Source organism: Rattus norvegicus, chromosome 8 (assembly GCF_036323735.1).
Source record: "Rattus norvegicus strain BN/NHsdMcwi chromosome 8, GRCr8, whole genome shotgun sequence".
In the NCBI taxonomy this organism is placed as follows: domain Eukaryota; kingdom Metazoa; phylum Chordata; class Mammalia; order Rodentia; family Muridae; genus Rattus; species Rattus norvegicus.
This window is the reverse complement of record NC_086026.1, coordinates 39259320-39276726: the sequence shown is the minus strand read 5'-3', so window position 1 is coordinate 39276726 and position 17407 is coordinate 39259320. Positions and strand designations below refer to the sequence as shown.

The 17407-nt window shown below is 48.6% G+C and overlaps 1 long non-coding RNA gene across 1 annotated transcript; it reads right to left on the bottom strand.

Moving 5' to 3' along the window:
• Positions 1-2684: 2684 nt before the first annotated feature.
• LOC134479972 (uncharacterized) lies at positions 2685-15505 on the bottom strand. The gene is made up of 2 exons (XR_010054044.1): positions 15063-15505; positions 2685-3053 (listed from the first exon to the last, which is right to left on the bottom strand). It is a non-coding gene; the product is annotated as an uncharacterized LOC134479972 (long non-coding RNA).
• Positions 15506-17407: the final 1902 nt, after the last annotated feature.

The window sequence follows — 17407 nt, the reverse complement described above, 5'->3', positions numbered from 1 at the left end:
CCTAAGGACAGTGCCACCCACAGTGGGCTGGGCCCTTCTATATCAATTAACAATTAAGACGACCTCCCACACACAGACTAATCTGACCTAGGCAGTTCCTCAGTAGAGATGTTCTTCCCAGGTGACTGTAGGTTTTGTCAAGTTGACAGTTAAAGCCATCCTGGACAGGGTTGGGTGTCACCAGTTGGGCCCACTACAGAACACCTGTGGTGTGACGTCAGACTCTGAGACTCAAGAGAAAAAATGGGTGACAGAGGGGGATGTACAGATGGGCAGGCTGGGGAGCGACAGGCAGAGCAAGCCCTTTGAGGAGGAAACATTTCCAGAAAAGATAGGTGAACACATGCATTCATTACGGTTTCTCTTCCTTCCTTCCTTCCTTCCTTCCTTCCTTCCTTCCTTCCTTCCTTTCTTTCTTTCTTTCTTTTTCTTTCTTTCCTTCTTAGAATTTTATGTTTTCCATTTATTTAGAAACTATGAAAGCAAAAACTCTTGTTTGTATTAACAATGCTTTTTAATTAATTATTTTATTTATTTACATCCTAAATGTTGCCCCCTTCTCAGAGTTCTTTACCCCCTCCTCTCTCCTCTTTACCTCTAAGAGGGTGCATCCCTCCCCCCACATCCCCCTTCTCTGGGCCATCACGTCTCTATAGGATTAGGCACATCCTCTCCCACTGGGGCCACACAAGGTAGTCCTCTGCTACATATGTGCTGGGGGGGCCTCGGACCAGCTTGTGTATGCTTTGGTTGGTGGCTTAGTCTCTGCGAGCTCCCCAGCATCCAGGTGAGTTGACAATGTTGGTCTTCTTGTAGGGTTGCCATCCCCTTCAGCTCCTTCAGTCCTTCCCCTAACCCTTCCATAGGGGTCCCTAACCTCCGTCCAACTGCAGGTTGACTGTAAATGTCTGCATCTGTCTCAGTCAGCTCCTGGCAGATTCTCTCAGAGGACAGCTATACTAAACTCCTGTCTGCAAGCACAACATGGCATCTGGAATTCACTCTGGTTTCCAAGACAGGAAAACAAGTGTGGAGCAAGGAGGACTGAGAAGGGTGCCATTGTGGAAGTCCAAGTGAGACTGAGAGGTAGCTTAGCCAGGAGGAGCAAACGTGGAATAAATTCCTGCAGCAACAGGACTAGGCAGCGTCCTCAACTAACAGAACTTGCTGGCATTATGGGGACTGCAGGGATGGAGGGGTCAAACAGACAGGCTCCACACCAGACTGTGGAAGCAAGATCATGGTGTGTGAGAGATGAGGAAAAACAGGCAATGCCTGTTTTCTCAGTTTTCTGAGTGTCTGGAGCCACTGCAGAGTTTGCACCAGAGTTAGAGGTGTGAGCTTAACACCTTAGCAATGCTGCTTAAAGTCACAAGGCAGGGGCGATCTCTGAGGCATGGGGGAGGGGACGGGGGAGAGGGGTTGGGGAGGAGAAGGGAGGTCAAAGATACTTCATATGAGGAAGGTAGGAAGGCACAAATGAGGAAGGCTGAGTCTGCTAGCTGGCCTTCATTCCCACCCACCTAGAAAACTGAAGCAAAGGCTTTCAAGTTCAAGGCCTGCCTTCTACAGACTGAGTTTGAAGTGAGACCACACAACTTCAGGAGGCCCTGTCTCAACAACGAAAAAGTGAGTAATAAATAATTTAAGGTCTTTACATTTATTTTATTGTACCCACGTGTCTTTGCCTGAATGTGTGTCTATCACACTGAGGCCAGAGATGATGTCTGAAACCCTGGAAAGGGAGTTAAGTTTTAAACTGCTACATGGGTGTAGGTGACCAAGTCTTCTGCAAGAGCATCAAGTGCTCTTACCCTCAGAACCGTCTTCTAAATAATTTTCTTAAAGGAAAGAAAGTTCTGGGGATGTAGCTCAGTAGTAGAAAACTTGCCCCAAATATGTAAAGCCCTGGGTCCGATCCCTACAGAGGGGGAGAGGACCCTAAGTACGGAGTATTGGCTTCTTGATGCAGAGGAACCCGAAGAGGGATCCCAAGGGTTGACAAAAGCCTGCATCTCCTAAAAGGCTCTTTGCTTCTAGAAGAGCCCTCCCCACCCTGAGCCTGGAGTCCCTCCTGGGACAACACTGTTGGAGAACGCTTTCCACACCCAGCCTCCACCTGAGGATTCTCAAACGCTAAAGGCCACGGATGGCTCTAACCTCCGAAAGAGGATGAAAACCCTAAACCAAGGGGACTTTATAACAGGAGGAGTTGATGAATAGTTTGACACACCTCTTAATTTCCTGACTGCGATGCATGGTTCATCTGAACTTTTGGGGAGCCAAGGGTGGCAGCAGACCCAGACCCAGACCCAGACCTCAGCCCACCCTCGTTTGCGGACAGTGGTGAGGTTGAGGAAGGAAAGAGCTGGCTGCGAAGCCTCATCTACAGGTCTGGAAGTGGCTGCCTTGTCTTGGGCTCCAGTGTTTATGGATAGGAAGGCGGGGTCTGGGCCCCTGAAGAGGAAGGCAGAGCCTCATCTGCCTGGGCTGATAAGTGATCCTACAAGACAAGCAGAGGGGTCAGGACAGAGATCTGAGAGCATCCAGATGCTCTGCACAGCAGGCTCAGTTCCTGACTAGGATGGCCTTTAATGTCTGCCTCAGCTCCCGGGGAGAGGGTGAAGTTAGAGGCTTAGGACTGACACAATCAGTAAAACAAGTAGTAAAACGTAGACATTGTCTCCCAAGTTTAGATGCTTTAATAGATTCAACTCTCAAAACAGGAGCCATCAGCAAAAACATCTTTAAGTCCCCTCTCTTTGATGAATGAGAAATTAAGGCTCGAAATAAAGAAGAAACGTTCCCAAGATTGCACAGCTAATAAAAATCCCTCTGCTGCCATTTTTCCAGGCTGTGCCATTTCCGCACCATCCCCAAATTTGCTAACACAGGTAGTCACCGAAGTCCTTGATGTCTGCGGAGAAAGAATACTGAAACATTAGATGCAAATGGTGTTCATATTACACCCAGAAAAGGGGCGGCCGGGTGGGGGAAGCCAGCAAAATGGTGTGCCAGAACGCTCGGCCCAGATGTTCCAAGGTCCTCTCCACCTGAAACAAAAAAGGGAAAAGAGGTAAATTGCCCACTTCCTTCTCTCAGGAGTCTGACAGAACAAAGAAAGTCAAGACAAAAGCAAAGAAGGGTGGAGAGAAAGCCGCTGGGCTGAGGGGGCCGGTGGAATATCAGCCTGGTCTGTGTGAAGCAAGGCCTCTCTGTGAGCCTGGAGAGGGTCTCTCCTTTCTTCTGTTCTCAGGATTAGGAAAATCACAGTGGGGTGGGGGACAAGGCTTGATGCAAGATGACAGAGAGACAGAGACAGGGGGATAGAGACGGAAACAGAGAGACTGAGAACACTAAACAAGTCAGGGAACGATGCATGTCCCTCTCGAACCCTCCAAGTCTGTGAGCTCTGGTGGTTTGGGAAGTGACCCGGAGCCTGGAACTCTGAGGAAGAAAGATTGGAAGTTTCTTTCTAGGCTTCCCAACATGGTGATCACTGGAGAGCAAAGGTAGGCATGGACCAGCACAGGAAGGAGCTGGGTCACAGAAAACAGACAGGAGGAAAGAACTTAGAAATGACATCCGGCCAGGTACAACTGAGAAGCTGATCTCATTCTGGTCCTAACCGGCCTGGGAGGAGGGGAAAATGTGGGCTTCTGTAGCCTTGACTGTTCCTACAGTGGCTGGTCACCCCTTGTGCAGCACTTCTCTACCACCCTCCCATCCAATCCCCACGAGCCCTAAGCTCCGGACAGAAGCATCACCTACCCTGTCCTGAGTCTCTCTCGGGCCAAGAGATGATGCTTACACAAAGTCAACAGTGTCCCTGTTCTGGTATCCATCTGATATTTCTAATCTCTGCCAGCCTGGTGGGTGGAGGAGACAGTCGGGAGTGGAGAGGGGCTCTCTCCTTGATACTTTTGTAAAGGGGGAGAATTTTAGCCAGAGGTTGCTTGTTATCGCAAAGAACAGAAGCAAATACCATGGTTACAAGAATGGCTTCTCCAAGATGGACCTTGACTCAAGACAAAGTAAGAGGCTGCTATCAGTAGTGAGAACTCCAGCAGAAGATGCTGTAGACAAGCTTCTACATGGCCGTGACTCCCAAATCCAATCCAAAATACCTCCAACTGTCCTTGTCGGCAGCCCTACATCCCACTGCGAGAAAGACACTACAGAGCTCAGGGCTACTGACCCAGTCGAAAGTATAGCAAAAGAGCCTGGTTCCTGTCTGAACTGTCTGTCACATGGCCTACCAGGGACTAGCCACATGATTGGCATTGCGGGGAGCTCTAGAAATGAACGTATAGCATCCTTTAAGACCACAGGAGAAGCACCTAGTGTGAGATGGGCAGTCGGGCAGAGCATCTCTCAGGAGGTGACTTTGAGGGGCTTGGGAGAATGACCGGGTTAGAGTTGGTGGAGTTTCCCACAAGGATGATGGTTAAAAGGAAAAGCCTGGTGTGCCTGAAAGACAAAGGGACTAGGAGGGCTCCAGTGGATTGAACATGGAAGAGTCACAGCCACACTTCCGAGGGTGGGAGACAGTTGGGGTCGGGAGTTGATGGACTCCTGGCTGGTGGAGCCTCTTGACCTTGGAAGCTGAGAGCAATCCAAATCGATAGTAAATGTAGACACACCAAGGCTGTGCCGGCCGGCCGAGACTTGTGGATTAGGAACAAGGTAAAGTGAGCCTGGGAGGCCTGTGGTGCCTTAGGAAGGGAGGTGTTGCAAGCAAAGGGCCAGCTGAGATTAGCCCAAGGCAGGGCTCATGGGGTTCTGGAGGCAGAAAGACTTGCTTCTTAAATGGCCTGGGCACCCATCAGCAGCCTTAGTAGATGCCTAAGCCGTGTCCAGGTTCTGGCCAGTCATTGGGAAATCTGTGCTAAGCTGTGCTTTGCAGTCCGCAAAGAGGACAAGTACCCAGAAAAGAATACTTTTTAGGGCTAGAATTTTTAGGGGTCTCTGGAAGAAAGAAATACCAAAAGGTTCAGCCTGTGGAAGTTCTGAGGATGAGCACGCTTTGGGTCATTTCAGAGAGGGGGAGCATTCTCAGGTGAAACTAAGAAGAACAAGAGACCCAGGAAGGTCTGCAACCCAGATGGTGAGGGTTAGGTCAGCCCTGGAAGAAACTCAGCCTGGGCACCTAGAACTGGGATCATAGAACTTACAGGTGATGCTGGGGGTGAGCCACTGTGGTCCTTTCTCAGATGGGTAGCAAGTGATGCAGGTGGGACAGAAACTCATGCAATGCTGCCAGCCTTGAGGGAAAATGACTCCATAGCATCCCAGTTCCAGGAGAGCCCCAAGGCCTCTAAGAAGCGCTTTCCAGACAGCAGAAAGGGTAGAGTGTGTTGGTGGAATCATGTCTCTACATTTGAGGGGCTGAGAAGATATCAGAGTACCAGAGGGGGGTATAAACAGGCAGCGGGTGAGGGGCACACTTATGCAGGATAGTTTAAATTCTACTGAAGATCTTTTCATCTCACAGATCAGTGGCCACCATCGCTACTTCCCCTGCCCAAACGCATGGTGCAAGGGTGGAACACAGGCCTTGTACCTATAAGGCAAATGCACCATCACGTGGCTGTGCCTTCGGCCCCACAAACATACTAAGCAGCAGAAATCGTTCCAGATAAAAGTCTAGATGGAAAGCTAACAGAAAACTAACTGAGAAGGAGATACAGTGGTTTTTAGGAGGGGTTCAGTAAGCTCCAACCCTCGGCTTGCATCCCAACCCTCTGAGCCCCAGGACTCTTGAGAGCAATCTGGCAAAGCCACTGACAGTGAACTTGAAAGACTGGACCAACCATGGACCAGAGATCAGAATCAGGCATGAAGGTCCCCAGCACAGAAGTGATAACTGCAGAACACTGTGGCATCTCTGGGGGGAACACTATAATGTTAGGGACATACTCATCAAGGTATAGAAGAAGCCCTGAGTCAAACATTTAGCCCAATGGTTTCAGCCATGTTAAATGCTAATTTCGTGTTTATAATCAAGTCTTAGGTCTAATTTCATCTCTCTGTGTGTTCCTCTTGTCCAGCTTGAGCTCCCCCTTTTGTCTCTTACCTGGCCGCCACAGCCATAACCACCGTACTCTGCCAAGTCTCGGCCCCTTGCTTTTGACTCGCATACTCCAGTTTGTTACTTAGTATCGGTGTTCTTTAATTGCTGTCATTGTTGCTGCTCCTGTGGTTTTTGAAACGGAGCCCGACCAAACTTTACTGTGTAGTCCAGGTTGGCCTTGAACTCACATTAATCCTCCTCTCTTGGTCTTGGGATACTAGGGTCACATGCAGGAGCCACCAGGCCAGTTTTCAGCTACATTTCAGGGTTATATTTAGCTCCGTGCCATTCTGAGGATGTGACCGTATTGCTGAGTCATGACTTTTAAGAGGAAGCAAGAGAAGACAACACCAGAGACATCACTGGAGAGGGTTTATCACTGTCCAGCCTGGCCTGCCAGGACGAGTATCATCTGTTAGTTCCTCATGCTCAGCCCAGCCTTCTGCTGCTACAACCCAGCAGGCTTCAGGCAGGGAAGCCAGTGGCTTACTATAGCTGGTCCTCAAAAACAAGAGCATGCTCACCCCCTCGTATTCATTTCCTATGCTCGGCAGAGTCCATATTAGGAGAAAAGGCATCATGCCACTCTTGTGCCTACGATTGAGAGTGTGAGACCACCTGATCGGAGAAGGGGCACAGTGAACCCTTTCTAAGGAGCCCTGAGTTCTGGACTCGTCGCCTTGGACAAACCACTTAATTAAAAGTTGCTCACAAAAGGAGGCAGATGCTGATGATGCTAGGAGGTAAGGTGTAGACCAGTGGTCACATGCAGAACAACTGGCAGGGGTGCTCCCTGGCACTGACACAGGTAGATACCAAAGCTCAAATGTTTCTCAGAGTCACACAGCCATCAAGGCTGGCTTTAGAACAGTAGGGCATCATTTGGACTCTAGGCATTTCCACGTCATAAGTCCTTCCCTTCCCCGAGTCCTGGCAGCTGCAGCCTGCCCTCCCCACAGTGCAGAAGATGAACCAGATTTCGGTGATGTGCCCACTCACCAAGGACCCAGGCTGGCAGTGTGGGATTCAGCAGCACTAAGGGAGTAGGGGTTTGCAAATCTTTTACCTCACAGACAAATGTCCCCAAGCAAGCTGTAAAGAGACCTTATGTCTCCGCCTGGCTCCAGTGGAGCGATGGAAGAGAAGATCTCAAAGCAGAAGGTGCACATCAACATTTAAACACAAGCCACTGGCCTGCCAGGGACCTAAGTGGATGGGAAGAGAGTTTGTACCTGTGACACTTAGAGATCCAGCTCTCTAAGGCCTTCCCTCCCCTGCTCCGCCTCCTGCTTCTCCTGTTCCTCTGCCTGCTCCTTCCTCTGTTCCTTCTCCTCCTCTCCCATTTTCTGCCTCCCTTTCTGCCCTGTTTTCTCTGCAGTAGCTCCCTGCTTCTTCTTGTCCCATACCACCACGGGCTGCATTTTAGACGCTTTCCAGTTTCCCAACAGAAAATATGAAGTGATGTGTAAATCACTGGCTTGGGGGTAAGAGCAGGAATGAGGCATTCTGAGGCGAATCTGGTGACTAGTTTCCTCCAGATGGACAAGAATATCCCCAGGGGTGCTGCTCAGAGAGGGTCTGCTCTGGTGACCCTGTTGCAAGTCCAGGGACCCGTATGTTCCCTGTAGGATGTTAGTCACTTCATAAAACCTTCCGGGCCACTTTCCCAGGCTGTGGGGCCCTACAGTAGATTTCCCATAGGGTCTCTGAGCCTGAGAACCTATGGTCTCACAGCTCGGTGGTCGGTTCATGTTGCATCAGACTTAACTTGTCTCCGAAAGCATGATTTCAGCAAATGTCCCCAAGCTAGCTGTAAACTTTCTTAACTTCTCCCAGGGAGGGAGTTGCAGGCAAGAACCTATTTTTTTTTCCAGGCTCCAAACTCTGCAGAGCCCGGACAGATGTAGTAACCTTGCCTCAAGAAAACTCCATGCATGTGTGCCTTCGGAAGCATAGACTGGGAAGCCCAGAGATGGTCTTGGGGTATGTGAGGTGGCAGCAAAGTTCCTGGAGGAAGAAGGTTCCCAAGACACCCTAGTACTAGGAAGTTTAGCTCTCGGATGGCAAACTGATGCAGTCAAGTGTGAACCCCTCCCTGTTTTGGTTGCTTGGTTGGCTTTTTGGCGGGGGGTCGGGTGTTTTTTTGTTTCAGGGCTTTTTTGGTTTGTTTGTTTGTTTGGTCTTCCCTCCTTGTGTTTGTCAGGCCCTTATTTAAATTTCTTCTTCTTCCCAACTACTGGTCTCATCTTTGGGCTCCCTTCCACAGGTTAGCATTTCCCAGCAGCTGATAATCAAGTGCGATGGAGAAGTGGGAAGAGCATCTTCCCAGTGATGGCGCAAGGGCCACATTTACTGAACATCCATCCTCTGTCAGTAGGAAAGGCTTTATTTGCAGGGAGAGGAATTCAGATTAGGAAAAAGGACAGAGATCAGAGAAATGGAGTTTAGAGAAGAGACAGACAGGGAATGTGGTCCAGACAGAGACAGGTGCCGGGCCTGTTTTGCTACTTAGCTCTCTGCGCTGAGCTGTGTTGTCCCAGCCAAAGGTACAGGCTGGTCCCACAAAGCATATTCTTACAGCAGGGGGGACAGTCAGGCACGGGGAGAGCTGTCTGTTTTTGAAAACACCATTGCCTCTTCACCCACCCCGAGAATAACAGTAACAGTTCAGAATGGAGCCAAATTCAATCCTTTCTTAAGAGCAGAACTCTTGCTTTCTTACAATGTTTCCATTCTTGGTGAAGTACTGGGACAGACAGGCTCTGAAGCAGACTGACAGACAGAAAGCAAAGTTGGACAGACAAACAAGCCCAGAATATTCACAAATCCGAGATAGAAACTTTTATTCCAACCACTGTGGACAACCATCTACCAGCAGCACCACGTGCGTTGGGAACCCTTGAGAAGGTGGGGTTTCCAAAGCCCACCACTGACATTTCTTACAGGTTCCACCTAAGGAGCTTGAGTTTGAATCCAAGGCAGAGAGAGGTCAGAGCAGAAGGGGAAATCTAGAAACCAGGAGACAAAGTAAATGCCTTGGCCACAAAGACGTCAAATATAAGGGCATCAGTGTTGGAGGATAACAGAGCCCAGGGCTTCATACATGTGAGGCACAGGTTCTACCACTCGGTTGCTCCAGTGCCTTCCCCAACCTTTCTGAGCTTAAAGAAAATCTAAGCTTAAGGGTCCTGGGGTTGATTTCCACTGGCCTAGGGCAGCTTCCTGTCTTTGCAAAAAAGAGGTGGGGAGGAAATTGGGGATGCATTCTGGACCCTAGCTGCTTTTAGTCACTGTCTTCTCTTGACTTCAGCAGAACTGGACTCAACCAGGAAAGATACGGGACCTTCCCAAATGGGACACTTGACAGTCAGACAGTCAACCTGTGTCCGAGTTGACTGGCAGAGGCCGGTCTTGGTATTGGAGAAGAGGAGATGTTGGTACCCAAAGTAGTTCTAGAGCAATAAGAGTGTAAAGATAAATCATTTAAGTATCTGGAATAAGATTTTCGACTTGTCGACACTGCCTCTCCAGTTCCTGAAACCTCTCCCAGGAGCTTGCAGGGTACTGAAAAGCCCTTTGTGTGAACCAGTTTATTATATTATTTGATCATTCTGATTCACCAAGTGTGATCGCAAGAAACTGGGTGACTCTGTATATAAAATCCTGGCAAATTATGAAAAATATAAGGGAAGCAGTCATGCTGCTTAGTTGCTCCTATCATCTCTGGGTAAACTGTCAAAGGAAAAGAACAAGCTGCTTGAGGGACAACAATGAACTCAGTGATAAAACGGACCAGCTCCGGATGCATATACCCAGTCTAAAAGTTCCTATGTAGGCCCAGGAAGAGAATCTTCTCTCCAGCAGCCACAAAGTGGTGGAAAGTCAAACTGAAGCCCTCATTTTAATATTGGCCAAATTATAACAAAAATTCAAGTCCTAGCCTTGGAAGGTGTCAGTGGTTAGAGTAGAGGCATTAGTTGGTAAAATACCGCATCCTGTAACTTTGGATAGAGATGTGTGGGAGGAACCCATCTCACCTGAGGAAGTAGCCTCTCCGCCCTCAGCAGAAGATGTACTTCTACCCCCACCCCCTGAAACACTGCCTTTTCTGCCCTTGACAATCCTTCATTGTCTGCTAAACCAGCAGTAACTTTCCCTGAAGGAGACAATAGGCAAGACAATGCTGATGTCCCTCAGGACTCAACAATAGTTTCTCTAGGCCTATATAACCAGAGCTAAGGCTTAGCAGAGAAGTATAAAGTGTGGTCCATGAGGAGGTGTGCTGTGCAACTAAGGAGCTTAATGAGTCTGCTAATTCATTCAAGCACAAGCCTGGGGAAGAAGCGTGGGGATGGATTTCAAGTGTGTGGGATATTGGTGGAAGGAACATAAAACTGGGTCAGGCTGAGTTTATTGATACAGAGCAGTGTGTAAAGATTCTGGATTTGGTTGTTCCCTTGTTTGTTTTTTTTCAGACAGGGTTTCTTTGTGCAGCCGTTGGCTGTCCTGATACTGGTTCTGTAGATCAGGTTGCTCTCAAACTTCCAGAAATCTGTCTGTTTCTGCCTCCCGGGTGCGGAGGTTAAAAATGTGTGTCACCAACCCCAGTGAAATTCTAGATTTAATATGGAAACTTGCATATACTTTTAAAAATGTCAAAAGCTTGTTTGAATGGTTGACTGAAGTCAAGAGATGGCCTACTGAAAAGGGGTTGGAGATGCCTGATGCCCCTTCGCTTAGAGGCTCAAGGAAACTGTGATGCTAGAGTGGGTACCATGTGTAAGAGCTAATTTCCCATAATGGGAAGAACTAGAAAACATGCCCTCTACCAATCCTATAAGACCCAAAATGGTGAGGGGCGCCAGCACGTTTGAAGAGTTCTGTTGTTACCCTTTTCCTTGTGCCACACCTGAGGGTTGAAGATGCTACCGCCGAATTGGACAGACTAAATGCAATGGGTTTAGTCGGGCCACAACATGGCAGGGGTCAGGTGGCAGCACTGAATCACCAAAAGCAAGGTGATCATAGTTATTGCAATGGGCAGAGTAGGCAAGGCATATTCATAATGGCCTGATCAATAATGGCCAACACAGGCAAAGTGAATTTTATGGTAACATGACTTGTATGGACCTTCGGTACTGGCTAATCAATCGTGGTGTTTCTAAGCATGCAATAGATAAGAAGCCTACTGCATTTTTATTTACTCTGTAGATGCAGAAAAATCCTCAAATGAAAGAAAGGCTACACTGGGCGATGGCAAAAGGGACTCTCAGCCCATGAACCAATTCCCAGGCTTAGGACAATTTGCAAACCCCAAGGAAGGACAGGACCTCCTGAGGAAGTACTCTGCTAAAATACCTAAGAGTTTTACTGTTGGCCTTTCTCCAGCCCTTCCTCAGATGGGCCTGCAGCCTTATATAAGGGTAATTGTCCACAGAGGGAAGGGAAAAAAGACTTTCCATGGTCTACTGGAGACAGGCTCAGAATCAACACTGACCCCCAATAAGCATCGTGGCCCTCCGATTAAAGTAAGGGATGATGGGAGCAGGAGAGTGACATTTGGAGGAAGTCTAACTTACAGTAGGTCCAGCATTCGCCCAGCAAATAGGGTACCCATTTTCAGTAGCTCTTTCTCAGTTAAGTGCAAAGAAATTGGAGCTAAGGAAATATTGCTGACCCAGAAAGGGGTGAGTTCACCGCTCCAGGACAGTAGCTTTCTTGTTACCCAGTCCTCGCTAATTTTTCAGTGAAAGCCCCACGAGTGGGCAAGCTCACTACAGATTAGTGAACTCCCTGTATAGTAGGGCAATAGCATACACTGGGTTTTCTGGGCAAAATCCACTTCCAAGATCCTGGTCCAAATGTCTCCACGAATAGACTCTCTCTGCTGGGTCACGTGTCCTAATTCAACACCGAGAGTAAAGTCCCAGTAGCAGGCACACAGATGAAGGGAAGTGAACTTGCATCTGGCTTTGTGTCAGGAATGCTCCAAGCTTACGACTCATGCCACATAAGTTAACTCTCACGCCTTGTCAGGTTCCCACATACCCTTTGCCTTGCAGCGTCATCCCTGAGCAGCAGCAGCAGCAGCAGCAGCAGCAGCAGCAGCAGCAGCAGCAGCTCTCACCACTTGACCTTCTGTGGGTTCAGTCATCTTCCCTCGTCCTACCCCAGACGGTCAGCAAATCACTGAGCCAGGGCAAGCATTTATTACAGGCTAAGCACCTCGATCCAAAAGGCTAAAGCCCGAAGTCCTCCAGAATCAACTGTTTGAACACAAACATGATTCCACAGAAGAAACCCCACGTCACCCTATCTTGTTTCGGTCACAAAATTACTTAAGACGATGTCTAGAATAACTTCACAAAATGTGCATATAAAAGATAAAAGAATTTCATGTTCGGCCTTAGGCTCTTTCATTAGGTATATGCAAATGTTTTAAAACGTCACCCTCATCAAACTTCTAGATCCAAGAATGTTGGATATCAACTTACATTTGTTAAACCTTTCTGACCTCCACTTCTTATGAAAGGGTCCAAGTTTCCAGCTCTGCACCACCTCGTATCCCCTATGCAGTAGATATTTTAATAACTGTGCACTGGCAATGAGCCCCGCTTTACTTCTCAATGAAAGGAGAAGAATTGGCAGAAGGTGTGGCCCCTACAGCAGGCTGCTGTGAGTACTACAAAGGCAGCATGTGTCACGGGGATCCCAGCACAGGGCACTCACTCAGAACCCACCCTGCCTGACCATGACTTGCTCTGTCCCCTTCTGTATGACCTCTGCTCTCTTCTAACACTGTTTGCCATACCATTCCAATCAGGTGCTATCCACAGGCTTCCAAAGCATCCTGAGCCCAAATCTCCCTGATCTTCTTGCTCCCGCCCTGGCTTAAAACACGGGACTGACATTTTTTCCCTCAGCCACACAATTGACTCTCTCAGGGCTGGATTTCTGTAACAAGGAAAGCACAATAAACTTGGGGGATCAGGGCATAGGCAATCAGGATAGAGAAGGGTGTGAAGGGGAGCTGTTGTTCTTGACAGTGGTCCGAGGGCTACCTGTACTCCTTGCATCTCAGGAAGGTAAGATACGGGACAGAAAAGCCTGTTAGAGCCTCTGTGGCCCAGGCCTCTAGGGCCTGCTCCTTACACAGGGTTCCAGGTTCTTGCTATGGGACAATCTAACAAAGCCATGTTTGGGGGTGTCAGAGAGAGCAGTGCATGAGACAAACACGGTGTGACCTGTGATGTTCCTATCAACTCAGTGTCATTTCAGATTTTCTCATGTGAAAAGGAGAAATGACATTTAGCTCGAAGGGCTTTACATAAAATATTTAAATGAGCTAACAGACATAACTCGCAGCTATCTGATCATGAAAAAAAAAATCAACATGCAAACCATTTTCTTTTTCTAGAGTCCCAGGCTCAGAACATGGTTTAAGGATCCTATCAGCTTCCAAAACGGAGGGAAACAAGGATGAAGAAGAGGAGAAAAGGACGTCAGAAGAGTCTGTGGTGTGTTTGGGTGGGCTGCTCTTTGGATAGATGGAAAGGTTGTGAGCTGCAGCACAATGCAGCCTATGCTTTTGAGGGGTCTCGGGAAGGCGAGACTGTGTAGGAGGGTCTCACCATAAAGTGTGAAATGTGTTCTTGTTGTATATATGAGCCCATCAGCAGGCAGGAGGCCTGTTAGCCTGAGGCAAACCCCTCATGGTAGGAAGTAAGGCTGATGGGAGGCAGGTCCAGCTCTATGGTGAGGACTCAGTTTGCCTTGCTGAGTAGTGGTCCTGGACTGGAGAAGTTCTCATCAATTGGGGGGAAGAGAGACAATTCAGTTTGCCTGAGGAGGGGGCCTGAGGGAGCTATATGGGGGATACAGGGTAAGATTGGATCTGTAGAAAGAACCAATCTGTGACCACTCCCAGTAGGGAAACCTACAGGTCAGAGATACCCAGTGACAGTGAAGTGGAGTCCTCAAAGCCCTAACAAACACCCCCCCCCCGCAAATCTAAGCCAGGTTCTTCAGAGACAGCCTCTCTTCCTGCTCCTTTTAGGGCGGCTATGAGGCTGACCTCTGCTCACAGCTGCTCTCTAACCCAGAGGCGAAGGTGACTAATCCAAAGGAAAGGTCCCCAAAACCAAAGGGAATATTTATTTTAAGTAGTTTGACGTCTGAAGGAAGGGGTGGAGGAATGGGGGCGGGGGGCAAGGTCTGAATGGGAAGCCATGACATTCCCAGATCCTAGCCATTGTGTAAAGAGAAAAACTCTTCAAGATTGTGTTTGTCCAAGAAATCAGACAGTTTACGGTCCCTGAGTCAAAACACTCAGGGTTGGAAGCCGGAGTTTCCTGGGCTGAGCGCAGTTACTAAATAAAATGAAAGGAAGGCGCAATTAGATGCATGAATTGTTAGGCCAGTGAGGCTGGTTGTGAAGCCCAGCAGATGCTATATGCAGAACAGAGGCAAAGTGGTCTGCCAGGCCCACCCACACCCCACTGGGCCCACTGTTGCCATCATGGCTAGAGCCTCCTGTGTCTCTATCTGCTCCTAGGCTGCTTGGACAGGAAAGGAATTTCTGAGCCCAGCCTTAAGGACGCACAAGCCAAATCAGTGCTGAACTTGTGCCCACTCTGGAGGTCAAAAATTAATAACAACAACAACAACAACAATAACAATAACAATAATAATAATAATAGAAGGAGGAGGAGAGGAGGAGGAGAAGAAGAGAAGGAGGAAGAGGAGGAAGAGGAGGAGGAGGAGGAGGAAGATGACTTTTCTTGCTAACTTGGGGAATGGCTTCACTATTGTCCTGTAAAGAACAGGCACAACAAAGAGCTTACCAAGTCCCTCTATCCTGACTGGAAAGACTCTGAAGAGTGGAGGGGAGTGTATCCCCTATGGGGAAAGAGGATACATGAGTCCCCCAAAGGGAATGGAGAGAGAAAAAATGGGAGGAAGGAAGAAGAGAGAGGGAGAAGAGACTTACCTGTAACATTCTTTAATATCCCTCCTACACACTTCAGGCAGCTTAGTAACTCCCAGTCCCTGAAGCATACGTGTTAGCTGGAAGTAAAGACTGTCAGACGACCCTGTTGAAACACAGATGGAGAAAGGGTGATGTCTGACAATGTGACATCCCACCTGTGTTCCCACTCACTGAGGATGGCCTGGTAGAGTCAACCCAGAGCCTCTGACCCTACGGGATGCCTTTGGATTTACTCAGGGACCTAGGCATCATCAGGTGACTCCCATGGTACTGCACCATCAGGCCCAGGACTTCAATTCTCAGGATCTTACTGGTTAACACCTTCTAGAGCTCCCTGAAGCCTCGAGCAAGCAGGGTTTAGCTCAGTATTCATGGGTATGACAAACTCTGAAGGAGGTGTGAAGTTTCTCGTGAAATGCAAGGCAGAAACATGTCTCAGAAAGAATGAAGGAGGAAAGCCCCAGCCCTAGCCTGCAAACTGTTTACAGTATCTGTTGATTTAAAAAAAATGCACAGGGTGTGGCTTTTAAGAAAAAATTAAATGGCTGATGTGTGTGAGGGGGTGGGATTTTTTTAATTGTTATCCTTTAAATCCCTTTAAAGGCCATTTCTCGAGTGGTCCCCTGTAAACAGAAAAAGAGGGGGAGGGGGAGAGGGGGAGGGGGAGTGGAGGGGGAGGGGGAGGAGGGAGGGGAGTGGAGGGGGAGAGAATGAATATGCCTTCTATAGTGAAGTCTGATGCCAGTAGGATGGAGACCTCTGGCTGCACTGAGGTCCTCAAAGTGCTTGTGGTGTGTAGTGGATTCAAAGCTTGTGCAGGTAGACCACGGAGGGTCTGTCTTGTTCTTGAAGCCAGTGTCAGGAATCATTTCACTGTGGGTGGGATAAAGCCCATTTGCTCAGGACCAGAGCCTGCTGTAAGTAAAACTGGAGGAGAGCCACTCATTCCTACGTCTCTTCCTTTGACCTCTCCTCCTCCCCCTCCTCCCCCTCCTCCTCCTCCCCCTCCTCCTCCTCCTCCCCCTCCTCCTCCTCCCCCTCCTCTCCCTCCTCCTCCTCCTCCTCCTCCTCCTCCCCCTCCTCCCCCTCCTCCTCCTCCCCCCCTCCTCCTCCTCCTCCTTTTCCCGCTTCTCTTCCTCTTCCCCCTCCTCCTCCTTTTCCCCCTTCTCTTCCTCTTCCCCCTTCTCCTCCTCCTTCTCCTCCGCCTCCTTCTCCCCCATCTTATCCCAAATAATGAGTTATCAAGTACATCCTACTAAGACGTTAGAGGGCATCTCTGTGAATGCTGTTTCCTTCATACAGGACAGAAAAACTTAGACCAGAGCAACAGAAGACCATGAAGCTAGGCAGCTCAAGGCCAGGATGGGGCCGCCTCCTGGAGATTCATTTCATTTTAAGCAAGATGGGCCAAGTCATTTTGCCTGAAGCAAGGGTCTTTTTGATAAGGGTAAACTTGGGAGAGTGGGAGAAGAGTGAGAGAGGTATGAAGGGTATGAGCCTAGAGCAGGGCGTCAGCTCTTTGAAGGAGAGAGACAGGGACTGACAGAGCTGAGTGTATTTGACCTTCAGCCCTGGCCACTGCTCAGAAAGTTAACACTGGCAATTTAAGGAGCCCTGGACTTGAATTACAAAGGCTAGGGCCTCAGCACAGCCACTCTGTTAGATGTGGTAGGTCTATATCATTTAAGCCACAGAATGCTCACAAGATTGTTAGGGAAGCTAAGCGGAGCTTTTTAAACTCAGGGATGGTCTGTTAGTGCCCAGAAGTAGTGGGGTTAGACACATTCTCTCTTCTCTTGTTTTTCTTTTCTTTGTCTTTTTTTCTTTCTTCCCTCCACCTTTTCTAGTGAATATTGAACCCCAGGCTTCCTGTATACTGTCATGCTTTCTCCCACCACCAAAACCTTGTCCCTAGAAGAGTTCTCTTCGGAGATGGGCCAGACTCCTCCTCTCCAGTGACAGCAAGGACACTACCCACCATTGTGCACACACAAAGGGCAATTGTGGGATTGTGGATTCTTAAAGAAAAATTTAAGAACAACCCAGGAGTCTCCCTAAGGAGGAGGTCAATATAGAGCCAGCCCAAGGATCCAAAGTAGATGTGGCCATGCCCCAGGTGGGTACAGGCTGGCATTTTGAGACAGTTGGCTTCTCCTGGTGAAAGCTGCCTTGGGGAGACACTCGATTTAGAAACTCAGCTTTGGTGAATAAGCAACGGAAAATAAACTAATTATTTTCCAGGGTTGCTATGTTCTCTGACAGGCTACATTCCTCTTAGCATTAAGCAGAGTTAAACATTTGTTTTATCCTGTCATGGAGAGACAAGCTCTAAGACACCTTCCCAG